The 27,066-nt window shown below is 36.1% G+C and overlaps 1 protein-coding gene and 1 long non-coding RNA gene across 18 annotated transcripts in view; both read right to left on the bottom strand.

Annotated features, from left to right (window-relative positions):
* NLGN1 (neuroligin 1) overlaps window positions 1-27,066 on the bottom strand; it is a 907,062-nt gene that overhangs the window by 318,374 nt on the left and 561,622 nt on the right. The window lies entirely within an intron of this gene.
* Window positions 76-27,066, bottom strand: part of LOC126948375 (uncharacterized) — a 32,867-nt gene continuing 5,876 nt past the window's right edge. The window contains exon 2 of the long non-coding RNA XR_007723423.1: window positions 76-27,025. This is a non-coding gene — a long non-coding RNA (uncharacterized LOC126948375). The remainder of the gene's footprint in view (window positions 27,026-27,066) is intronic.

The following is a 27,066-nucleotide window of genomic DNA, read 5'->3' as shown; positions in this document are numbered from 1 at the left end:
ATTCTCATTCCCCTTCAAGCCACAAAATGTTGACATTCCTCTAAGGTTGCTACTCAGCATTCTCTCCTTTTCTCATTTGATGTTTTCTCCCAAAGTGATCTCATCCATGCTCACAGATTCAATTATCATCTAGTCACAACTGATTCATACAGTTATATCTCTAGGCCATAATACTCTTTTGAGTTCCAAAGTTGTTTAACCAACTGCCTACTTTACATCTCATCTTAGGTATCTTACATGCATCTCCAACTTAACATGGTCCAATCTGAATGCATGATTTTCCTTCCCTTGCTCTCCCAGAGTTTGGGCTTTGTCCATAATTTTTTTTTCTACGTCAATAAATAGCACCACTAGACTTCCAGGAACACAAACCAGCTTGTCGAAGTCATCCTTGGAACCTCTATCTTCTAATATAAAGATTGTTAATTCCTCCTTAAAATCTTCAGTGATGGCCGGGCGCGGTGGCTCAAGCCTGTAATCCCAGCACTTTGGGAGGCCGAGACGGGTGGATCACGAGGTCAGGAGATGGAGACCATCCTGGCTAACACGGTGAACCCCCGTCTCTACTAAAAAGTACAAAAAACTAGCCGGGCGAGGTGGCGGGCGCCTGTAGTCTCAGCTACTCGGGAGGCTGAGGCAGGAGAATGGCGTAAACCCGGGAGGCGGAGCTTGCAGTGAGCTGAGATCCGGCCACTGCACTCCAGCCTGGGCGACAGACCGAGACACCGTCTCAAAAAACAAACAAACAAACAAACAAACAAAAACAAACAAACAAAAAAAACTTCAGTGACTACCAATTTCTTCGGGGCTTAAGACACTTCTTAATGTATTATACATGATCCTGAAGATTCCAATTTCTACCTGTTTTGTCAACTCAGATAAAGCTCCCCTTCACTTTTTGTACTCTACCTACCGTTACACTTGTCTTTTGTCTACCCTTCACCATGATCCTTCACATATTACAGAGTTTATGTACGTGCCCTTCCCCCATCTCCACTCTCATTTAAGACATGCTTCCCCCTCCTATTTGCTTAACTGCCATCTGGTCATATTACAGATTTCAACTGAAATGTTGCTTTCTCAGAGAAACCTTTTCTGACCTACTTGGCAATGTCAAATATTCCTATCATAGGTTCACATAGGATGAATATCTTTCTATTGTAGCATTTGTCACAGTTGCAATAGTGTGTGTGTGTGTGTGTGTTTGTGTGTGTATTGTTTTTCCTCCACTTCAGTAGTCTGTAAACTCTTTTATAAAGGAAGTACTTTGACTATTTGCTCACAATTCTGTCTGCCATACTTAGCATTGTGCCTGGCACATGGTAGGCATTCATATTTGTAAAATGAAATAATGCATGAAACATGAATGAGTAAATTTTTTTTCTGTAGTGCTTAAAAGGTTGAGTGTGAACCTAGATACAAGTCAGTGAAGTGAAAATATGCACACTGAGTAAATTGGCAAGTGGCTAAAAATATCAAATTATTAAGAGGTTAGAAAAGTATCTATGAGGAAAGATGGATAGACCTGCCAATGTTTGCTTGAGGAAATGACAGCTAAGAAACATGAAAGGTCATAGACTCCTTAAGGGCAGATACCAGGGAAAGAATCATTGGCTTGTAGAATCATGCTCTTCAATACAGCTGAGAAAAACAAAATGAAATAAAGACAATCAGAGAAATAAGCTCATGGTAAGACACATTTATTCATGGTAGTTAATCAGCAAAAATAATAACTAGAACTTGTAAACACTTAGGGGAAAAATGCTGATTGAGAACCAGAAAATCTGGGTTTCAGTTCCAGCTCTACTATTACCTCCAGCTTGATTGGTCAAATCACTAAAATATGCTGACCCACATCTTCATCAGTACATTGTCTGTAATTGCTCCAAAATTCTGATCCTGGTACTCCAAAAGAGTTTTACATGCAATTAGGCTATTAGCTACCCAAAACTAGGGACCATAGTACATTCATTGTTGTGCTCCCCAGGGTCTAGAACGGAATCTTGTGGAATCTCATACTTAGCTAGTCTGTGTTGTTAAGCCTGTAGAATAATTTATCCTATAGCCAATACTTAAGAATACCTTGGGTCAATAAATATCTTATAAGAGTATATGCAAAATTTTGTGGTGTAGTTTAAATGGGCATTTTTCAGGAAAGGAGGAGAGCAATACATTTTGCAATATAGTTGAATAACACAATAAAAACCCGAATGTAGAGTTGTGGAATATTTATGTTATCTTCACAACTCCAATTGTACAGAGCGCATATCACTCAGCTGGAATTACTCTGATTTATAACCACCTAGCCCACTTTGTATAGTAAATAAATAGTCAGTTAGTAAGTGTATATTGCAGATCTACCAACGCTGTATTAGGTGCTGAGGATACAGCAATGGTAATCAGATTTAGAAACATTAGTGAACAAGATATATGACTGCCCTCAAGAAACTTCATTTCTAGTGGACAGAAACTAAATAATCTCACACATGAGAAAATCAATCCTACAATAACATGAACAAAAAATGCCACCAAAAATATGATAAAGGACAATTAATGGAGCAAGAAAATGATAGTGTGGGAGGGAGTTGGTAGGGTGTTCAGTGAAGACCTGGGCATTCTTGGTCTGAGTAAAAAATGCACTACAAGAGGAATTGGAAAGTATTATCTCAAGATAATATCTCACATAGGCCATGCAATCTTGGGTAATGTCACATGCTCTGTCTGAATCTTAATTTTCTCATCTTTTAAAAGAGATTCTATACTCATCTTTATATACTTCAAAGAACTATTACACTTTGAAGTTTTAGTATTAAGGTATTCACTTTCCTTGAAAATCAATTGCATTTTTGTTCTGTGATCAATATTATCTTTTGGTTTGCACAGCACCAAACTGTCAACTTTTTCTGATATAATAATTCTTGTCTTGTCATTCTCTCCTTCCCAGAGCTCCCTTCCCCAATCAACCACTCTTCATTGATCGGAAAGGGAGGTGGAAGATAGGAGTGAAGGGCAACGAGGAGAGATCTGGAAGAGATCCCCAGTGTTGAGACTACCCAAAAACACCCAGGTAAACTCACTCCCTATTTTCCCTGAACCCCCAAATTGGTGATACATAAACTAGATTGCCTTTAGCCCAAGGCATCCAAGAAGAGACAATTAATTTACCTAAAGACAGCTGTAAGCGTAAATGTGCACATCTTACTATAGTGGTTCCAATCCATTTCCATGATGCTGACACCACCACAGACCCCAGCCCTAGAAACATGTGAACACAATTAAGCCAATTTTCTCTCCGTCTCTAGACTGGTGGGTCCTTGGGTCATTACTATATTTTGAACTCATTGAACCTAGTAATAAATATTTAGGGTGGCATGTGAGAAAAGGGTTATTGGCTCTTGAATCAAAATAAGACTTGAAAGCCTAATATTTATGATTTATGACTCATGGCTTTACTTCTAGTTTCATCCATCTAGGAAATAAGACAATAAGACTATAAAATCAAATATATGCTTTCACTTATAAAGACGATATGCTGGGACTGACAAAACAGAAAATAGGGCTCACTGTAAGGAGTATTGTAAAGCAAAACATTCCTATCTTTGCCAACATATGTAACAAATTCTTCAAACTTAAAAGACTCATGAAGGAATCTTAAAGCTTTCTTTGAAGCCCCCCCCGAAAGTAATCACTTCTTCCTTTTAATCATTCAAATATTTTATTCATATGTTTCTAAAAAGCTTTTCTATCTCTTCCCACCTTAAATCACAAATTTTTAAAAAACATATTTTAGTTCTCTACTAGACTAAAATACTAAAGGTCAGCATTTGTGACTGTTTTACCTTTACTTTTTTTTCTCTTTGGAGACTTGTATATAGTAAGTGCTTAATAATTGTTTGTCAGATGAATGAATGAGTCGAAGTTCAAGGACTTATTTAAGTAAATGTGTGTTATGAAAATACCAATGTAGTATGAAGAGTCCTAAAATAAATGTTTCTTAAGCAATGTTGAAAAAACATGTGTGAGAATTTCCTTTTTCAAAAATTCAATTACTACTCCAGAATACCAAAACCTTTTTTCTTTTTTTTTTTTGGGAATGAAGTAAATCTTTCATCAAATACCCTCCTAAAACAGTTTTATCTTTCAGCCTTCTTAATCCTAAATGCACAATAAGACTTTTATTAACTCTAATTGCTCTTTGATCAGACTTTTGATTATTTATCCTGAGGCTACATTGTAGATTTCAAGTTGTTCTGCACAGTTGTAATTACCATATGTTTTCATTAATCTAATTCTGTTAGCTGGCTGTTTACTGAGCGGTCTTAGTGTCAATCAATTATCCTGCTAGCCCATGCATCAAAGCAATTACAACAGGGTTTAGTTCACAAGGTGTAGTCATTAGGGTATTTTATTACATATTTTCAGCCTATTAGGGTGTAACCAGAAAAACACAAATAGTATACTTTTGAATGTGGTTTTATCAGTAATAATAAGCAAAAAACTACTGGGGACTCATCTATGTAGCCAACATTATTACTATCAAATTATTTGGGTCTTGGAAAATATCATTAAATACTTTTAAAATGAAGCCATATAGATCTAAGTAAATGAAAATATAATCAATTTAATTAGACATTTCTTTCAAATGCACTGGAAACCAGATTCTCTAGATACCAAAGAATTTGTCTTTTACCAGGCTACTATATTTGATATGGCTTCCTAGCATTATTTCTCAAAGAAACATTTAAAGTGTTTCCAAAAAACAAAAAACAAAATTTTATTCCCCCAAAATTTGTTATCATATATTTATTTGAAACTCCTACAGAACTTGACTAATTCAATATGCATTTCCCTGCACACATTACTTTGCTTCTTGGTTTATTCTTCCTCCTTTCCTCCATTTCTTTCATCAAAGTAGCCTTATGCTGCTGAAGATGGTGCAAAAAAAGGAAAAGACAACAGGACTCCCGGATGGGCAGGCTTGTGGCAAGGGACTAAAACAAAGATTCTTGGCTACTGAGGGGTAAATTGTCACAAAGTACATACAGACTAATCAGAACTACCATTGTCTTATATGTATACTTAGAAATTTATTCCATTTTTCCACAATGATAATACACATTTGTTAATTATTATTTCAATATGGTAGAGATTCTGAAGACTTCCAGCACATTGAGTAATATAGACTTTACAAAAATACTATGAGTATGTTATTGCTAGGTATCCTCATTTTACAGATGAAGAAACTGAGACAAGGAGAGGTTAAATATTAGTAATTTGCAAAAGACCATAAGTGGCAGTGCTGTGATTTATACATAGAACGTGTGCTTTAAATCACTAAACTCTTACAGTGGTTCTTAGACTCTACAGTGTGCAGGAGAATCATCAGGAGGGCTTGTTAAAATACAGATTGTTGGGCTCCACCCCTAGAGTTTCTGATTCAAGAAGTCTGGTTGAGACTTAAGGAGTTGGATTTATAACAATTTCACAGGGGATGTCTGAGGACCACACTTTGAGCACCACTACTCTGTTTCATTCTAAACCTCTCTCAATTTTTAATCTTCCAATCTAATCACTGCCTCACCAGGACTGTTAACTCACAGAAGGGAAGCTCATCAATTCCCAGAAAAAATAAGGCTCATCAAGTCAAATTTCTCCTCATTTATTTCTGTTCTTTTAGCTGTTTGCTCCAACGAAATTTTATCATTATCTTTTCTCATTTTTATCGCTTTCTCTTCTACATTTGTGAAAGTTTGCTATTCAAGGTCAGTTTTCCTAAATGTGGATTCTATCCACTCACACTTCTTTGGGACCTTACTGAACCAAATGTACCAGAATGCCAAATAAGTGTGATTTGTATATTATTAAAATTTAACTGTATTTCTACGTTCTTCTGCACCTTTGCATTTATTCTACCACCACTGTAGAGCTCTAAGCAGTCTCGTGACTTTTCTGGTCATTTGCAGGTAGTAGAAAAACCGAATCACTTTAAATTACATAAAATAAATCATAAAGTAGTAAGCCAGTCCTAAAGAATAATCAAAACTCTAAACTTTTCTCCAAGCTGATGCTTCTGCTGCAAGCAAGCAGGTTTCCTGCCTTCAGGAAGGGGAATGTGGTAGTCTCACTTTTTTACTCTCTGCTCTCCCATTAGGAAAAGAAAGGTGGGATACTCTTACTTTGTTAATGTTCTTTTTAAGTTAAGAGGCTTGATGCCCCGTAGTCCTGTTATATGCTTAAAACTGGCTCTTTCTTGGTGGCGCCTTCTGTGGGCTCTTCAGAAGCTGCTCCTCAGCTGGGTACTTTCCACTGAACTCCCATGCTGTGAACTGCACTTGTGTACTCCTGGTTTCCTGGAGCCCACTCCCCATAGTCTTCTTTATCTCATTACTGTCCTAAGCAGTCCACTTGCACAAGAGTCAGAATGACTGTATAACAGTTTTCAGTTGTAGTCCCTATCTGGTTCAAAGGTAATCCTTACATATCCTTGGCCCTGACACATTCTGGAAAGTCACTTTTTATATGTGCACAAGTCTTGGCTTCTTGGTATGAGTTAGGCACCAGCCCCTTATGGCTTGTGACTGCAAGGAACCCATGTCATGGTCCCGTGGAAGCCCAAGAAACTTAAATCAACAATTCAGTCATCTCAGTGGTTTGATGCCTTACTTTAGCATTTCATATATACTGTTTCTCAGTGTTTGGGGGAAAATTTTTAACTAAAATTTCTATTACAAAATTATTCCCCATTTTCTTGTGTACATATCCTCCTTAATCAGCTCTTTTCCTGCATGCAATGTGATAATATGCTCAAATTAAAACTAAAAAGTCCTTAAGCTCTCCTCTCAGTATCATCATCATCATCATCATCATCATCATCTCTCTCCTTTTCAGACAAATCTCTAGACTCTCCATTTCTTCTTGTCTCAATCACTTCCTATTCCACTGAAACTCGATTTTCCCTTTTCCTCTCTGAACACTGACAGTGACTTCCAGTGACTCCTTCTTGTGAATATTTTCTAGCATTATCAAAACTGACATCTCATTGGCAATCAGTATGATAAACAATTTATTTCCTGGAAATCTTTCTTTGACTTTTGTAACACCATTTTCTCTTATATCCCTTTATGATTTCCTCTCATTCAGGGATTTTATTTTCTTTTTCCACATCATTTTCAAATAATAGTGAATGCACGCAGTTTTTCACCTTTGACATCTTCTTGTCTATCTCCTCTATGTAGGCAGTTTTGTCATTCACTCATGGTTTCGTCTGATACCTCATTTGCTAATAGCTCACAAACTAGCATGGATTCCATTGGATTTGCACTTTCGGTTTCAAATTGAACATGTCTAAAATACCAAAATCCAAACCCATTCTTCTTCCTACATTTCTAGTGAATTCTCCAGTAGCACTCTACTCCTCCATTACTGCCAGTATTCAGTCTTCAAGTCCACTTTTTAAGAAGTGGAAGTAGCAGCCAGAATCAGCAGCAACAGCTACTCTTTACTGCACAATAACGACGTACCAGGCGGGTATTTTGCAGATAAGAACACTCAGGTTTAGAGGTTAAATAACATGCTCAAGTCACATAACTCTTAGTAGACAAGGCCTAGATTTAAACCCAGGTTTAGGCAGGTCCTTTTAGCTGCTATGCTATACTATGTTCTTCTAATAGCTCTGGAATCTACCCCCTCTATAAATCCTCAAGCTTTAATTAACGCCTTAACACTTTGGATAAAATCCAACTTTTTTTTATTGTAAGCAAAGTCCTTCATTATCTGGCTTCCACATCCTTTCCTACTTAATCTACTCCTACCTGCCCATAAAACATCTGGACTGCAGCCACACTGAACTTCTTGCATTTGGATTCAATACTCCTTAAATTGCCATTCCTTCTAGTTAAAATGCCCTTCACCTGATTAACAACTAAATGGCCTTCAGGACTCAGGCCAATGAGGTGATTGTCCTCTGTTTTCACAATGCACCCTGTACATGTTCTCTCACTGCATTTATCACAAAATATTTCTAGTCTTTACTAATGTTTACCTGTTTCACTCTCCACTAAACAAATGCTTTGTTAGTCTTTAGCAACAAGGACTGTGGTTATCACATCATAGGTGCACAATAGACTAAAGGACTTGTTTAAATAGTTTTGTATTGGGAAAATAGCAACCTTAATTTTATTCCTTTAGATGTTAAAATATATGAAAGTAGTTAAAAAAGAAACGGTAACTATCAGAAATGCAACACTTGATATGCACATACTTAATGCATATCAAGTGCATATAAGTGAACTAGTATACAGTTCACTTAAAAATATTACAGTTATATAATAAAAATAGGCAATTAAAGGTTATATTTATTTTGTGGTTAGATCTTTTTTTTTTTTTTAAGCACAAATATCTTCTCCATACAGAACTCTGAGATTTCAAATAAATTAGTGGGCAATTACTTGGAATGAGTCAAAACTCTTTTTTTGTAGCAATTTTAATTCTACGTAGAGGCACCTTTCTATATGAAAGTAGTGACAATAAAAATCAAGTTGCCAGATTTTCATAATAAATGTAAGTTCTGCCATAGATTTATATTAGATTTAAAGAATATGGATCGCTTTCAACAGCATGGAATATTGGCATTCCAGATAGTCATCACAGAATCCAGCCCTGAACTGACTATAACTTAATCCTGAAACAAGCTCACGTAAGTCAAGGATATTTGAGATAGACTTCTCAATGGGCAGGCTAAACCTTGCTCTAGTTTTATATATGTTGTCAATGTATTAATTTAGCATCTAAATTACCTAAATTCTGGATAGTGCCCACTATATTTGCTAGTGATATTTAATTTGTAGTGTTTATGGATGGGTAAATATAGGAATATTAAAATAATTTTTCTTTTTCCTATAAAATACCTAGCTAATTATGTTACTTTAAAACCCTTTGTAGAAATTTATATGATGGATTTTATTTAGAATTTAGTACTAGGAAAAATCTGTTTCTCCAAATGAACTGGCATGCATTCCTTTATCAAATAATTAAAATCATATCATGTGGCATATTGTCCTTATGGCCCTGACTGAAGGAAAATCAAAATATCTTATAATTTATTTCTGGTTCCTTTTGTTTGGGTCACATTTTGATGTTGAACTCATCCTTAAATCTTTTTTTAGACAATAAGTAAAATATAAAAATAAACAAAATAAAATAATTTTATCAACAAATTAAAAGTAACAAAAAATATTTTTAAATCTTCTTGCATATTCTTTTCTCATCTAAATAACAAACTGGTAATGTTAAAGATGATTTTTAGGCCAGGCGCGGTGGCTCATCCCTGTAATCTCAGCACTTTGGGAGGCTGAGGTGGGCGGATCATTTGAGGTCAGGAGTTTGAGACTAGTCTGGCCAACATGGTAAAACCCCGTCTCTAGTAAAACTACAAAAGTTAGCTAGGTATGGTGGCATGCATCTGTAATCTCAACTACTCAGGAAGCTGAGACAGAAGAATTATATTAACCTGGGAGGTGGACGTTGCAGTGAGCTGAGATTGCACCACTGCACTCCAGCCTGGGTGACAGAGGAAGATTCCATCTCAAAAAATATATATATATGATTTTCAGTAATTGTGGGATGTTAGAGAATGTGAACACATCAAACTTTATTCTGTGATAATTTTCCAGAAGTCTTAGGACTCAATAAAGCATTCATTGTATATATTCTTGCTATAAAGTTTTTTTTCTGATTAACACACTTAATTATAAGCCTCATCCAGTATTTCTGTCAAAAAAGCAAAAATTGTCATTGACTCATTTTTTAGAACTGCTAAATGTTCTATAGGACTATAATTGGTTGAGGGATAGATATAGATATAGAAATAAATATAGATTCAGATATATCCCATAATCAGTTGTTTTTAAAATTAGGTTGAATTATTTCTGAAAAGCAAAACTCCAGTAATCAAATAGCTTGTATGGAAGATAAAATAATAGTTCAAAATTAAGTCATTATTTAAAATATTTCTTTTCTATAGGGTGAAAAGATGTTCTTCATAGTAACTAAACAAGATCAGGTGTTATGGACTTGAGAAATATGTCAATCATAAGATCTATTCTAAATCTCTACAATTGAAAAACTCCATGATGTTTTCAAGGATTGTAGAATTCTTAAAATGAAATTTTATACCTTATTGTAACTTAGAAAAGAAAAACACACAAGTCTGAACCACACAACCTTTCAGGGATAAAGTTCAAAACTACAGCAAACTCTAGACAGTAGCATTTGAATTATATGTTACTGGAACATGCATCAGCTACCATCAAAGCTCAAAGGCCCTGAATCCAGTTTGCTTAATGGGATAAAATTAAACTTGAATATGTTCTAATCAACTTTACTGGTTTGGGAAGCCTTCATGCTAGGGCTAAGCTTTATGTCAAATTTCTAAAAAAGACAAATGAAATATATAAAGAAATGGCAGTGAGGATAAAGCACATAACATGTGTTCACTGGATCTCTTATTTGTTTCTTGGCTCCTGTGAAAGTAAAGGCTCATTGAACTGATAAGTTCATAGAATAAAGCAAAAGGAAACAGGATGAAATGCATTTCAGAAGGATTGAGAATCACAGTAAACCTTGAAAATAAGAAGTTAGAATTACAGAGAGCATGCCAAAGAAAACAGAAACTAACTAAACATTTCTGAGAAGCTAAATTATATAGCAATGTGAAAATGTAAAGAGAGGTTACAGGATAGTTTGGGGTAACTTAGGAGTGAAAAATCACTTGTGAGGACCCTAAGGGACAGATTTTGACAAGAATTCTTTTGTAGTAGAAATATTAGTTGTGTTCAAATCAATGCAATAAAGACCTAGCTACATCTATTTCAAAAGGAAAGCATGCCATTATACATCTCTATACAGCTACCTTATTATAGTTCAAGCAAAAGTCCTAGAGTTTGCATAGCACAGTCACTAGAAGGCAGCCACACAAGTTCTGATTGCTGTGCACCAGCATGGTCTGTTTGCTGCTACCACTGTCCTCCAGTCGGAAGTTATGCCACATTGCTTAAAGGCCTTAGAGTACTTCTTTTGCCTACTGTGCTTACAGTCACTCCATTTCAGCAAGTCTATCAGCTGCTTCACCACCCTGCTGATATCCATCTTCCACACACGTCCAGCCCAGTAAATCTGAATTTCAGTGAGCTTGACTTCCATGCTGATGTCCTGGGATCCTGCTGTTGTTGACCTTGTCTTACCATTAGATGTTAAGTATGACTCGTAGGCAAAGTTGGTGAAACTGTACCAGAAACTATATGAATTCTTTTCAGATTTTAGTCTCCAATTCATCTACTAAAGATATTTGAACACTGTCATCGTTTATAGACCTTTCTCTCTGAATAAACATAAAAACTTGGTTCATGTCATAGGGTGTACACTGACCTTGCAAAATACATCCTGGTTCAGCAAACCACTTTCAGTTTGGGGATTTTACCAAGGTCTGTTACCAAGAGTGCGATGCACTACAATGATGCTATTTTAAGAAAAAAAAATTGTCTATTTTTATATAATGCTTTATTCACTTTGGCATTTCTAAATATATCAAATTATCAAGGTTGATACTGCTGATTAAGCAAGCATCACAACTTATCAAGTTCACTTATCACTAAGTCTGGCTATGCATGGCAGAGGGAGTCTGTAAGAAATGGTAGGTGCTTTCAATGACTAGCTGGGGCATCTGAATATTCTTAGACTGATATCTGCAGTTTTCCATATTGTTTTATTTAATTAAAAAATAGATGGCAGAAATAATTCATGCACTTTCTTAGTTTATTGTTCAATTATCTTTATGTCCTTTGTTAGATGACACAGTAACATATTTCAAATGCTAGCCCCTTCGAGATGGACCTTCTACTTCAAAATAGTATTTCAAATCAAAGCAAAAGCAAATCTCTCTTGGCATCTTTAGATTAGTCACATGTTAGATTCTTTTTGGGCTTAGGAAAACACGTCACCATTTGTAAGAGGAGTACGAGGAGTGTGCTGAAGTAAGCTTTGAAAGGCAGAGCTGTGGACTTTTACTGGGCAAATATTTAATATTAAACATGGAAAGGAGAGATTTTAGGCAACTGGTCATTGGCTCTATTGTTACAGAAAGGATAATAAACCAAATTATTATGGAAATAATACTTATTTTGAATATCAGTTGGTGATAACCAAAGTTAAAATCTTTCATTATTATAAAGAAGGCAAGGTAAATACCAATGAGCTATACAAAATTTAGACATTCCCAAAATACGAACAAGCCTAATTAAAAAATAGATATTTGTACTGATAACACCTGCCCCACAAAATGTACACATAAAATGTATACACACACAAAATTTACACATAATGTACATTATGCATATAATATAAAATATATATATTTATATACTGAAAAATTATATTTTACAATGTTAGTATTGATAGAATATAAACATACTATAGCAAAACATGCCCTTTTTTCTCTTTAGCTGTTTAGCTCTTAGCTCCTTTAGTGTGGCAAATGCACGTTTATTTCAGAGAAAGATAAGTATTTGTGTTCAACAGATGTCTTAAAAATTTGGATACTGAATAAAAGATCCTGAAAAAGAGAAAATCCAGTCTAGAAAATTCTCTGCCAATTGTGGAACACTTTTACTCTTGAGACGATAATAAATGTTTTAGGAATGGACCAGTGCGTTGGATGGTTCACGTCTGTAATCCTATCACTTTGGGAAGCCGAGGCAGGTGGATCAGGGAGGTCACGAGTTCAAGACCATTCTGGCCAGCATGGTGAAACCCTGTCTCTACTAAAAAGAAAACAAACAAAAAAACCCGGGTCTGGTGGCACACATCCGTAATCCCAGCTACTAGGGAGACTGAAGCATGAGAATCTCTTGAACCTGGGAGGCGGAGCCTGCAGTGAGCCAAGATCACACTACTGCACTCCAGCCTGGGTGATGAAGTGAGAATCTGTCTCAAATAATAATACTACTACTAATATTATTAATAATAAATATTCTAAGGGAAAAAAAAGGAAGACAAAACAAAACCCTGCTTTGTGGTTAAACAAGTTTGGAAAACATGGATTCAACAAGATAATTGGAATTCTTAGATGTCTTTAGGTCTTCTACTCTGTAGGATTATTTAGATCTTTAACTTTGCATTGTAATTTTCAAGTAGGGGTAGGAGAGGATACAGTGAAAGTATGGCAAAATTTGACCACAGACTTCTTTATTCAAAAAATACCTATAAGCAACTTGGGAATCAAAATTTGGAAAGCAATGACTCAAATATAAACCAAATTTCAGAATACCACTATTCAGAATTGTACTGCATAGCTACTTATGACTGTGAATATTTTTACTCAAAACAGCCTTGAAGGTCTCATATTTGAACAGCTACCACAAAATTCCAAATTTCCTTACTTATCCATGTGATTTCCAATCCCATCCTCATGTACTCAGACCTGAAAATGTTTATTTTCCATGCTTGTTTTTCAAGAATATTGGCATACAGTTTCAAAAATATGATCGTTATTTAGATTTGAGAACATATACATATAAAACTATCATGCAAAATCAAACTGCCGTACATCTACCATTTTTAATCCACTTTGGAAGAACCATTATTAAAAATTAAAAGTCCAAATTACAGTTGATTCATACAGATTTCAGGAGTAGGGCAAGTTTAGAAAGCAAGAAAAATTAGTTTTTCTAGTCCTCACCTCAATAAAAGGTGAATTCAATACTCAGGATGCTGTTAAGAAATGCTTTGATATTCTACCACCAGAAAGTATAAACTTGAGTCTGTGTTTCCTGGTGTACCAGAAAGAACATTGAATTACAAATCAGAACAAAATTCCGGTCTTGCTTCTGTCCCTATGTAGTTATCCCACCCTAAGTAAGTCCTTCACTTTCCTGAATATGCACAAATATAACAGCTGGACATTGCCGTAGATAACCCTAAGGACTTTTCTATCACGGACATTGTGTAATTTCAGTATGGTAACAAGACTTTGTGTTGTCTCTCACCCCTCCACTCAGTGCCCTGCAGACGATAATCTGTGGCAGCCCTTCCAGGACAACTTGAGATTTATGCACTGGACTTCCTTCAAGCATCACTCTCCTATCATCTGTCTGCCCTATGTCTCAATCTTCTCTCTCTCTCCACACATAGATGTGTTTAAGTTTCTTTAATAAAAGTTTTCTCTCGATTCTAGCTACTGACCTTTTAACCTCTGCACACCCTGGCTTTTACACTTTCCATTCACTTCCTCACCTACCCACCTACCATTCACTCCTGTGCAGAGATAAATGTGTTGTAGTCTCTCTAATAAAACTATTTTCTTGATTTCTAGCTACCGACCTCTTAATCTCTGCACACCCTTGCTTTATAGAATTTCCATTCACTTCCTCACCTACCCAACTACCATTCACTCCTGAATACACCAGAAAACTGAATTCCAAGTGTGCCCACCTCTGTTCACCAGGAATGGGTGTCTGCAGCTGACTAATTGGTGAGCCAATTAGATACCTTTCAAGCTTCATCTTGCTTGACAACCTAATTCAACATTTTCAGCTATTCTCTATCTCATATAATCTTTATTAGTTTTGATCATAACACCCTGTCCTAATTATACCATTATTTATCATTTTAATTGCTTTTTGAATATCCAAATTCCACAATCATACCCTTTGTCCTTTTTTCTTCTCAGTTCACAAAGCTCTTTTAAAATGTCTTATCCATACCTGAGACTTCAACTTATATCATATACTGATAATTTCCAAAGCTATAACTCAGTCAGACCTCTCTCCTGAATTCCAGATCCCTACATAGAAGGGGTAGGCAGTTTCTGGAAATTTCCCACTCATGTAAAATGTAACCTGTGAAGTGGAGTTTATGATTTTTATTTTCTTATGTGTTGTGCTTCGTCTTTCCATATCATCTAAGGCACATGTCTACTACTAAGGCAATTTTAAAACCTAAAACAAATGTTATTACAATATCTTAAAAGCTTTTTAATGAATCCTCTTTTCTGATTGCACCTTCCACCCAATCACTCAACCCCCTGGCGCCCATTGCTTTGTTATTGAAAACCATCCTATTTTCTCACCTCAGCTGCTTTAACTATAGAATTGATGTAATAATTCCCTCTTCCAGTTGTAGCACAAGTCAGATGAGATAATGCATTTTAAAGGCCTAGAACACAGCAAGAGCGAGAGTGTAATAAATGGTAGAATATTATTATTGTTGGAATTATTATTTTTATTACCAGTAAGATTATGAGGTTCCATAAATTGCAACTCGACCATAACTACCACTAACTTTATTTGCTATAGTAATAATAGTTTAGGATTGAACTTGATCTGATTTACTAAATTAGCATTTCTTCAACTGCTACATAGCAGTGAAAGAAGAGATTATAGACTAACTCAATATAAGAGATCCAGCTTAATTTAGAATTGCAGACAGATATGGTAACTGAGCATCAACTTTCAAAATTTTAATTAGAAAGCACCCTTAGGTTATTCTGTATCAGAAGGATAACTTTGTAGTTATTGAGTCAAATCCAAGAATGTATTTGTTAGTTAATGGAAATAACATGCCTTAATATTAATAGAGAATTTTCTAGCTTATTACATTGTAAATTCTTTATCCTTTCAGAACTTTAATTTGGGAACTAAATCTCCCATTCAAAATAATAAATGACAAATTTAGGAAATATTTGACTCAATGTAACATTTGTTTTAGAATTCACAACTATGTTCAAGAGTTTTTAGGTAAAATTAAGAAATACAATGTTCATGTTGAAAGCTTTGAATAAAATGTGACAGTCCATGGTAGAGTATTTACCAAACACACATTTGGGGTAACTAAGCCCAGCTTGAAAAAGATGTTTGACCTAATACATTATATTATAGAAGAAAGAGTGAAATTCTCTCTTAATGGGGCTTTCAACTTAAGGTGATGTTTGTCAAAGACACTTCTTATTTAACTTCTTCCTAATATGACTTTCAAAATGTGTCTGAAAACACAGAAAATAATAAAATTCACCTAATATGCAGGCTAAGCTTAATTCACAAATTGCCAGACTGTGGAAGGAAATCCTGCCAACTTTTGATGAAGGCAGACTAAGAAATACATATACTTCGAATTTCACTTTGTTGTGTACTCTTTGTCTTGTGTTTGATTTTCAAAGACCAAATTAATTTTTTTAACTCTCTTCTCAGTAACAAAGGTCCATGAACTAAAAATAAGACTTTTCAAAACTGGACTTTTTTTTTTTTTTCATCTCCTTAGCACTTTCTACTTAGAGACCAGAACAAAGTTAAGAAGCAGGAAGCAGAAAAGACAGCTTGAGGAAGAAGATATCCATGGGGGACAAATTAGCCCAGAGTTACTTTTGCGGGGAGAGCTGAGTAGGCAGGAGAGACCTCCCTGGTAAAGTTTAAGGTAGAATTGGTTGATAAAGCTTCTCTAACTTAGGGTAGCCTATGTGAGGTTATGTTATTCATTGATTATAATAAGAAAAAAGAGGAAGAATCAATAGAAGCTTGAATCCTAATATCTGACATTCAAGGTCTAACCTTCCTCATTTGCATAAGGGCACCCGTCCACATTTTTGATGTACTCTGAGTCTTCTATCTTGTCATATGGTTTTTCTTTAAGACTACACAGAGTTATATCCACTTTATACTTAACACCTATATCTAATGTCCTTCACTAATTTCATCTTAAGTAGTTTACAAAAATGAACTAGTTACATAGGCATATATTCCAATGAATATACGACTTCTTTATAATCTTTTCAAAAAATAATCCATATGCATAAACAGTATTTTCACAGCACTCTTAAATCAGCCCAGAGATGAAAGAAGAATCAAATTATAATACATTGTAATTAGTAAAGTTGTAAGTAAATTCAACATGTCCCCAAAACCAAGCTCTGCTAGATGTCCTCAGCGTATGTTCTGGGCACTGATTTTTTAAGGACCTCCTACAATTGTTTCTACCATTTTATTTTTCTGCCTTCATACAGAGCCAATAGGTCTAAAAGGAGAATAAAGCAAGAAGGAATGGGGCAGAAGGTCAACAGATTGGCTGGAAAAAACATATACTGTATATTTTATATTCTATACTTCATGTTTCTGAGGAAAGTAAATTATAAATAGGAAATAGCCAAAAAAAAAAAAAACCCACAAAAAATTGGAAAGTAGATTATCACATTGGTTTACAAAACCAAATCTAAAAGCTATTCATAAAACCACATCTAAAGAATGACTCACAAGAAAATTAAATGTAAAAAGACAGATAAAGACATATTACTCAAATTCAATGTGAAAACAGGGATCTCAAAAGTATAAATTTAAGTAGTATTTCAGACATTAATGTTGCATCATTGATAATCTGTGAAGTATATATTAAAGATAGATCAGACATAAACACTTGCAAAATGAATAATCTTGCATTTAAATATATAAAGATAAACCCTTTAGAACTTTCAGTGTAGATGGACAGAAATATTAGAGGACTGGGAAAAAAAAAACTTGCCTTCCTATCTATTTTAACTTAAATATGTAACAGACATTGTTACATAATTGTAACCCTCTACAAATATCTAAAACTTAAAAGAAAAAGAACTCCCCGAAGTTACACTGGAGTAAAGGAGAAACAAAAATTCCACTTAGATATTAGTAGAAAAATGACAGTGGGAATAATATATATCAAAAATTTTTAGAAGGATCAAAGGTTTCATCAGAAATCAAAATTTTTATCTGCAAATGTTTTTCTTGTTAAGCAAAAAAACCTACAAATAAGTGAACTAACCAATCAATTCAAGAAAATAAAAACACAAAACAAGAAAAACAAAAAGAGAGCCTGTATTGTAGGAAGTAAGTGAATACATTGTAAAGAAGAAAAGTAAGTGGAGATTATTTGACAAAGACAATTAAATATATAAACTTCAGTCTTATGTAATGCCGAGGAAACAGTAATGCGTAAAACTGAAGAGCACTATATTACGAATGAGAAAGAAGATCCAAAATCTGAGAAAATGTTTTTGAATGTCATATACAAATCTGTGTAATCTGATATACAAATCTCAGTATAATATGATTTTCTAAAAACATATGGTTGATTAAAATTGATCAAAAAAAAGGAAGCCTAGGAATATCAATAATTATGTAAGAATGGAAAAGTGGGTGAAAATATTTAGGCCATAGTGGTTTAAAAGCAATTTCCTTAAAGTTTTCCAAAAACCAATATTTACCTCACATATAAATTATGTAGGAGCACAGAAAATATGGAAGATTCTGAAAATTATTTTATAAATCTAGCACAACTATAATATCAAAACAATTAAAAAATAAAAATTTCAGACTAATAGCACTTCTGTATATTGATGTAAATAGCTTAAATGAAATAGAAACAAACTGAATCTATTGCAAAGTTGACCAAGTAGAGTTTTAATCAAGAACGCAAAAATATTCATTCTTTGATTATTTTATTCAATGTTTATGTAATTCCTCATATTATTAGATAATGGGAAAAAACCATATGGTCATCTTGATAAATAACAAAATTTGAAAGTTAGGGTACAAGAAGCAAAAGTTTTCTTTCTTTCTCATGTATCAACATAAGCATTGTCAGTCCAGGATTCCTATGGTGACTCCAGGCATGGGAGACCTAAGACTCCTTTTCTCTTTTTACTCTGCCATCTCTAGGTGTTTCCTGCTTCTAGTTTGATAAATATGTCTCATTACTGATGGCAGCAGCAGCCCATCTGGATCAGCCACTGCAAAAACACTGGCTGCAGTGGGAAGGAGCAGCTGGGGCTGTGGGCTCCACAAAGCAGGTAGGAGCCCTGCTCTCCCAGGTGCAGCTGCAACCACCAAAGCTGTGACTGTGGACCTGGGCATCCCTGTGCTCTTGGAGGCTGGAAGTAGGCAGGTGTCCTGCCCTCCCAGGCATAGCTGCAGCCACCCAAACCACAGCTGCAGATCCAGGCATCTCTGCACTCTCAGGCGTCTGGGAAGTCACCCCCTTCCCTCATAGGCTCAGAAGTGCCTGCTCCTACTGCCTGGCCTCTCCCTGCTCCTGACACTTGCTCTGATCTTGCAGCAAAGTTGAGACTGAGCTAGGGCACTGTCACAACCTGGCCAGGTGTGTGCATGCTCAGGGCAGTACTGACATGAAAATCCCCTGCTGCCTAGGCCCCCTCCAGACGTTGGGCACCAATGAGCATGGGAGAGAGGCCAAGGGGGTGCTGAGGACAACTCAGCACTGGCCTGCAGGCATCTCTCAGCATGAGCAGCCTGGGTGCTATGAACAGTGGTAGGAGGCAAACAGGCACCAGGGCAGGAAGGGGAGAGTCCCAGTGAAGCCCTACCTTCAAGCTGGGGAAGGCCTGAATCTTGGGGGACAGGCTGCCAGTCTCACAGACCAGAGTGGGAACTTATGGTGCTTTTTCCAAGCCTACCCATGGCTGCCCTTGGACCAATTGGCTCACACTTCCTCCCCTCAGAAGCCCATAAAAACCCCAGACTCAGTGAGATTCAAGGAGAAAATGGGATGACCTCCCTGCAGAGAGGAGCTACCCATGCCAGGGTCTCCTCTCTGCTGAGAGCTGAGTAAATGAACTGACAACCAGCCGCGGAGAGGAGCTACCCACTCCAGGGTCTCCTCTCTGTTGAGAGCTGAACACTCATCAGGATGCCCTGCCAGTGGAGAGGAGCTATCCACTGTGGGTCTCCTTCCTGAGCTGTTCTGTCATTCAATAAAGTTCCTCTTCACCTTGCTCAACCTCCACCTGTCCATGTACTTCATTTTTCCTGGATGTCAGACAAGAACTTGGAACCTGTCAAATGGCGGGGCTAAAAGAGCTATAACTAACAGGGCTGAAACATGCCCCTTGCTTGCCATGTTGAGGGTGACAAGAAGGAGAGAAGGAGAGAAGAGCTGTAGCCCCTACAGGGATACCAGATCTAGGAGCTCTCCAAGCCAGAGCTGTTACACCTTGTCTGGGGCTCTGCAGTTCTTGGTGTCTCCAAGCTTCTGATGCCAACCACGGAAGCTGCTTGTGGTATGCCTGGTCCAGCTGCAGCCTCACAGGGAGCCAGCACCTGGTGTGCCTGGCTGTGTGCAGTGGCTGGACCCAATGCTCACTCACTCACACACCCCTTGCTGTTTCACGCTTGACTTTCCTTGGCAGGTGTGGGATTCAGGCCAGTAGCACAAGCCGAGCACAGCCTGCCAGGCTCAGTGGACAGAATGAGCCCAGCAGGCCCAAGCAAAACTGAGGCACAGGTGCCACTGGCTACAGAGGTTTCCAGCTGGTGAAGCAACACCCCAAGAATCTCATGACAATACCAAATCTACATTCAGGCCCACAGGAGGGAGCAGAAACTATAAGTAAGATTTATTCTTTCTCTTAAGAGTCCAACCTGTAAGGAGCACATAGCATTTTCTGCTGTGACCCAGTAGGTCAAAATAATGCAGATGTCTCTTGAAATGATGTTTAGCTGCCTAAAAATTATTGTTTACGAGTCTAAATAATATAGCTGTTATTCTGGGCTAAAAGTCTCAGGTTCTCCAAGAAGGGGAGAATGGATATTGGGGGAAAACTAGTTTTAAATAATGTTTCTTTTACATGTCAGTATTTAGTTGTAACTCATGAGAGAAAAATAGGCAGAGCAAAATAATAATTTTCAAAAGTGTGTAATAGACTCCAGCTATCTAAAATATAATGAGCTATGCTATTTATATCTGCATTATGATGTGCAGAGTTTGAGCAGCTGTTTGGGGAAGAAAATGTTCATAATATTGCCCTTTTTGCTGTAATATAGATAATAATTAATAAATGTTGATTAATATTTGTCTGGATAAACAATTTATCCAGTCAAATAAATACATTTGATTTTCTCAGAAAGACATATACTTTTACCACTAAGATATTTAAAATTTATCTTAAATAGTATTTAATTCTCATTAAATCACTTTACTCTCCAAATATTTTTGCTATATTGTAATATGCATCATAATTCTGTAGATATATCTCTATTTTTGTTATTGATAGCTTTTCATACATGCCTAAAATCACCATTTTATAATGTTCACCATATTATTAACTCATTTAAAAAAAAAATCCAACTCAGTAGGAAACTGTGAGTTCTCTGAAGAAAAGTTCTGATCAGTGGGAAAAATAAATTTTCCCAACTCCATAGAAGTCTGTGAGCTGTTTACTATGTAGGATTTTACTAATCTTTCTTAGGAATCATGAGTGGGAAGATTATATTTAATGTTATTTGTCAATAAAATGTTTCAATCATGACTGGTATCATTATGCTTTGTTCTATTTAGAATGTTTACACTGACAACTCTTTAAAGAAAACTATCATATCCATACATAAAAGCCACAATTTTAAGTGCATTTAGTACATCAGAAATATTACACCATACAGTTCGTACCACCATCATGTCAGAGTTAATGTTTCATAAAATATAATTAAATTGAGAACACATAAAATTTTATTTTTCATGTTAGCAATAACTCAAATCATATTTATTTTTTCCCAGAATAACATTTAACTAGCTTATGAAGGAAGAAGAGATAAGGGAACAAGGAGGAAGAGGAAGGGAAAGAGGAGGAAGGAGATTACAACAATAAAGAAAAACCTTTTGGTCAATTTCAAACATTCTTATTTCCTCAGATCACAAGCTAGATTTCTCTTGCTTCCTTTGGTTATAGAATATTGTAATAGAAAAAGGCTGTATTCTTGTCTTGATTCACTGCTAATTTGCTGTGTAACCTTAAATAAGTCCCTTTGCATCTCTCTGCTTGATTTATTTAGTTTAAAATGACAGGCTTGGACAAACCACATGATGAAATGAAACATTTAAACTCTGCCTTATCAAATTTGGATACGTTAATATTAACATCTTTGAAGATCTACATAAGCTCTACAAAAGCTTATTGTATGAAGTTTTGTATTTTAAAATATTTATTCCACTAGTAGGAATATAGCATTAATTATATTTTTTGCTAATAATTGATATCAGATTATAATTTATTCTTTCATACATTAAACTATATTTATTCTTATGTATTCTGAATGACCTCTAATTGTACCAAAAATACTTATATTTGTAATAGTGATCTATTTAAAATGACCCATTTGACTAAACAATAAATTAAATAATAATAGAAATTTCCAAGGTTCTTTCTCTCATCATTAGATTACATCTTGACAGTTACAGAAGAAACAATTTTTAGATAATTTCTAATACATTCATGTTAGTAATATTAGTCTTCTTCAACAATTTTTATCTGAAGTTTAAGTCAAGCAATTATTCTCCAGTTTCTTGTTTATATTCCATATTCCAACCTATCAGTCAAAACTGATTATGCCTGAACATAATGTCACACCTATCTATAGTATTATTTGATTGGCAAGGAAGCTGGCTATACATGAAAATGACATCATATTTCTGTATAACAAAGCATTGTTCTGGAGGTGTATTTATCATGGACTCTGTATGTAAAATTAGAAACTGTTGTTTTCATAGCACTTTCCTAGCACTGTAATAATCTGTATTTTCTAAGGGGAAAAATGTGGCACCTCATTTTAACAACATTACATGCATCTTAAAGCATATTTGGGAAACTTTGCTAAATTCCACACACAATTCTTTATTTTTTTCTCCCTGAGAGAGAACTGTATTAGTGCTCTATGAGCAGCATCAGCAAAAGATGGTTCACATACCAAATTTTGCCCATTGACTTATTTTTCCATGGCCTATGAGCTAAGGATGAATGATTTTTATATTTTAAGTGGTTGAAACATTTCAAAAAAAGCATTTGATTTCATGACTGATGATAATTCTATGAATATCACATTTCTGTGTTCATGAATAAAGGTTTTTATGGAAACACAGCCACACTCATTTGTTAGTGTTTTGTCTGTGGCTGCTTTTGTGCCACAATGGTGGAGTCAAAGAGTTGTAGCCAAAATCGTATGGTCCGCAGAGCCTAAAACTTTTACTACCTGGCCTTAGACTGAAAATAATTGCCAATTCCCTCTCTACAACCTTTTCATACCTAATGGAGATTTTATGGATTTTACAAGTACTCAGTATTATTTCCAGATTCAATGACTAATTCTCGTATTTGTGAGTTAGCCCACCATCCCTGTATGTGTGCATATATATGTATGTTTATGTTGCTATTTAAGATACTCTACATAAAATGATGGAAATAAACTAAAAAGGAGAGTCTGGAAAGAGCAACCTTGGTTTCAGTTTGTCCTCTGTGTCTGAATCTTAGTTTAGTGACCATATGAGCAATAGTCAGTTCTGCCTAATCAGTGATTATTTCTCTTATTGCCTCAGAAGTACATTGGTTCTACTGAAAGAACATACACGAAGAAAGTGGGATGTGGGAAGAAGCAACTCAAGAAGTGACATTTGAAATGGTTGGCAGACATTGTGAAATGCTGATTCCACTTCAACTGAACAGTTTATTCAGGAAGCTAGAACTGAAATTTATCTTGCAAAGCAAATTTCCTACAAATTTCAAATGCAGGTTTCCCTATGACAGCAGTTACACTTCTACGCACTTCAACGATAATGATAATAACAATAATAAGCTTTTACACTTCCCTCAAGATTTAAAATTTAGAAAGATTTTCTTATTGGTGACTACTGATGTAGATGATTGCACCTGTGCTTCACCTGGCACCGAGTTTTGCTACAGAATGCATAGATATACAGAAGCCATGTGCTATCCCTGGGTCAGGCTTGATTGCTATTTCTGAAGAATAGTTCATTGAGGGTTAGTGGTGCAGCTAAATTCAGCAATAAGCATATGCATTGTTTTTCATTTTTTCTTGTCAATAAGTTACAGTAGCCTGATGATGATAATATTTGGCATTTTTATTGATTTTACAAATTATTTCCCTATTTACCATTGGTAGTTGTAAAATGTCTGTCAGATACCTCATTTATTTTCAATGTGTTACGAGTTCATCACTATATCATTTTCCTTTATCATTTAACTTTAGAACATCTTTGGTGGCCATACTTGGGATGAACACATAATTTTTCTCATAACTGGAATACTTTTGATAGCAAAATGGGGGACCATTAGCAATTACATCAGGAAAGCAGATATAAATAGAGATGAGTCAGGTACAGTGGCTCAAGCCTGTAACCCCAGCACCTGGGAGGCCAATGTGGGAGGGTAGCTTGAGTCCAGGAGTTCAAGACCAGCCTGGACAACATATGGAGAACTTTTATCTATAAAATATTAGCCAGACATGGTGGTGCATGCCTATAGTCTCAGCTACTTGGGAAGCTGAGGTGGGAGGATCACTTAAGCCCAGGAGGTTGAGGCTGCAGCGAGCCATGATAGTGCCACTACACTCTAGCCTGGGTGACAAAGTGAGACTCTGGTCTCAATAAATAAATAAGTAAATAAGTAAGTAAGTAAGTAAAAAAATAAATAAATAAAATGGTCCCAGGCAGTCCAGGACTGTCTACCATTAATCAAGATAAATGTTCACCTTAGTTTAGTGCCCAATTGGATAACAAGCAGCTCTAAAATTGAACAGAGCTTAATTCAGAAACATAACAATAACTTTTTTTCTTTTCCATGAAGTTTTTTCTGCAGGAAAATCAATAAGTATTATTTTTTGTTTACACAAAATTCATCTTTTTGAAAAACAACTTAGGTAATGATAACAAGATTTGGTAAGCATCAGGTAAGAGGACCAGGTATTATAACCTGTTTTATAAGTGTGAATTGTTTTCTCTGACAGTCACTTATATGTTTAAATACAATAAGTTGCCTTTTATTAGTAATTTTTAAATAGATAATTCTAAGCCTCTCTGAATGCTGATAAACAGCAGAGTAATCATGGAAAGATATAGAGGTTAAAAGTAAATTTTAGGGCCAAGCATGGTGGCTCACACCTGTAATCTCAGCACTTTGGGAGGCCAAGGTGGGTAGATCACTTGAGGTCAGGAGTTCGAGACCAGCCTGGCCAGCATGGTGAAACCTCGTCTCTACTAAAGACACAAAAATTAGCCCAGTGTTGAGGTGTGCGCATGTAATCCCAGCTACTCGGGAGGCTGAGGCAGGAAAATCACTTGAACTTGGGAGGTGGAGGTTGCAGTGAGCTGAGATCACACCATTGTACTCCACCCTGGGTGACAAGAGCAAAAACTCTGTCTCAAAATAAAGTAAATTTTAACCACTTAAAAAAACTAGTAGTAAGACAAAAAATAAAATGAAGGAGAATAATAAACATTTTCAGTTTATCTTGATATAATAAACACACGGGATCTCTGTAATTAAGTTCATGCTCTTATACATATAGACTGATTTCTGAAAGGGAAATCACGCAACAGCTATCTATTCCAGTCCCTTGCTTTGTAGATGAAATAACCACAGTACAGATGACTCTATTAATCAGGCTTCTTTAAGTTGCAAGGGTTATAAATACAATTCAAGCAAGCTTAAGGAAAAATAAGGCCATTTGTTAGCTTCTATAACTGAAAAATCCAGGATAGCACTAGATTAAAACGTGACAAGATTCAGGAATAAAAAAATGTCACAAAGACTATTCCTTGCCTCACCTCTTGTGTACATTCTTAGGCAACAGCTCTCTTCTGGAGGGCAACATGACTGCTAGCAGCTCCAGGCACACATTCTTCATCTCAGTGACTCTGGAGAGAGTGAAGTCTGGGATTCCAGGCTTGTTGCCTCTTACTGGGAAATGTGCCCACCTTTAAACCTATCTTTGTGGGATTGGCTGGACTGACTGAACAGACCCATGCTACATGCCCATCTACAGACCTGGAGGAAGTTTGCTATGCTGGAAGTACACAGACTGATAAATGGAACAGTGTTTTTCCTACCTGCGTCCCACCCCTCACATAAAAATAGTGTCCTTATGAAAAGAAAGGGAAATAATGCTGGCTATAATATCAGGTGCAATATTAAATGTTCTCAACAGTATGCCTTTGTTCACAGACACGTACTTTTATTGCACTACGTGTAAGTTATGCTGTGAAAAATCTAACCAAAATGGTTTAACATTAAGCCACAATAAAATTATGTGAAAATGCAAAGCACACATTAAAATTTGCAAGAATGGTATGGGATATATATACATGAAATGTCGATTTTACTATTTGGAGGACACTAAGATGTATGATATAGGATACAGAGATAAGAATGATACCTGGTCTTGGCCTGGTGCGGTGGCTCATGGCAGTAATCCCAGCACTTTGGGAGGCCGAGGAAGGCAGATCACGAGGTCAGGAGTTCGAGACCAGCCTGATCAACATGGTGAAACTCCATCTCTACTAAAAATGCAAAACATAGCCAGGAATGGTGATGTGTGCCTGAAATCCCAGCTATCAGGAGGCTGAGGCAGGAGAATCACTTGAACCTGGGAGGCGGAGGTTGCGGTGAGCCAAGATCGCACCACTGCACTCCAGCCTGGGTGACAAGGCAAGACTACATCTCAAAACAAAGAAAAAAAAAAAAAAAAAAAGAATGATACCTGCTCTTAGAAAGTTTACATCTAATAGGAAAAAGAAGACATAAGGTAGACGATGTTGTGGCTTCAGAATTATTAATAAACTAATCAAAACTGCTAAAAAGTTTGAACACAAGTCTTAACCAGAGTCTGATTTTATCAGATGACATATACATGTATTCGACAAATTTTAACAAATTGAAAGACTACCATATAATTTTCCAAAGAAAATTTTCTTCATTTTCATTTTTTTCCAGTCAGGTAGACAAAGAATTGTGCTGAAACTCTATTTGTATAATTAATAACAGGCCAGGCATGGTGGCTCAGGCCTGTAATCCCAGCACTTTCGGAAGCCGAGCCGGGTGGATCATCTAAAGTCAGGAGTTGGAGACCACCCTGGCCAACATGGTGAAACCCCATCTCTGCTAAAACTACTAAAATTAGCCAGGCATAGTGGCTCACTCCTGTAGTCCCACCTACTTGAGAGGCTGAGCTGGAGAATCTCTGCTAAAACTAC

Source organism: Macaca thibetana, chromosome 2, assembly GCF_024542745.1.
Source record: "Macaca thibetana thibetana isolate TM-01 chromosome 2, ASM2454274v1, whole genome shotgun sequence".
NCBI classification, from domain to species: Eukaryota; Metazoa; Chordata; class Mammalia; order Primates; family Cercopithecidae; genus Macaca; species Macaca thibetana.
The sequence above is the reverse complement of the archived record's forward strand: the minus strand, read 5'-3'. Positions and strand labels throughout refer to the sequence as shown.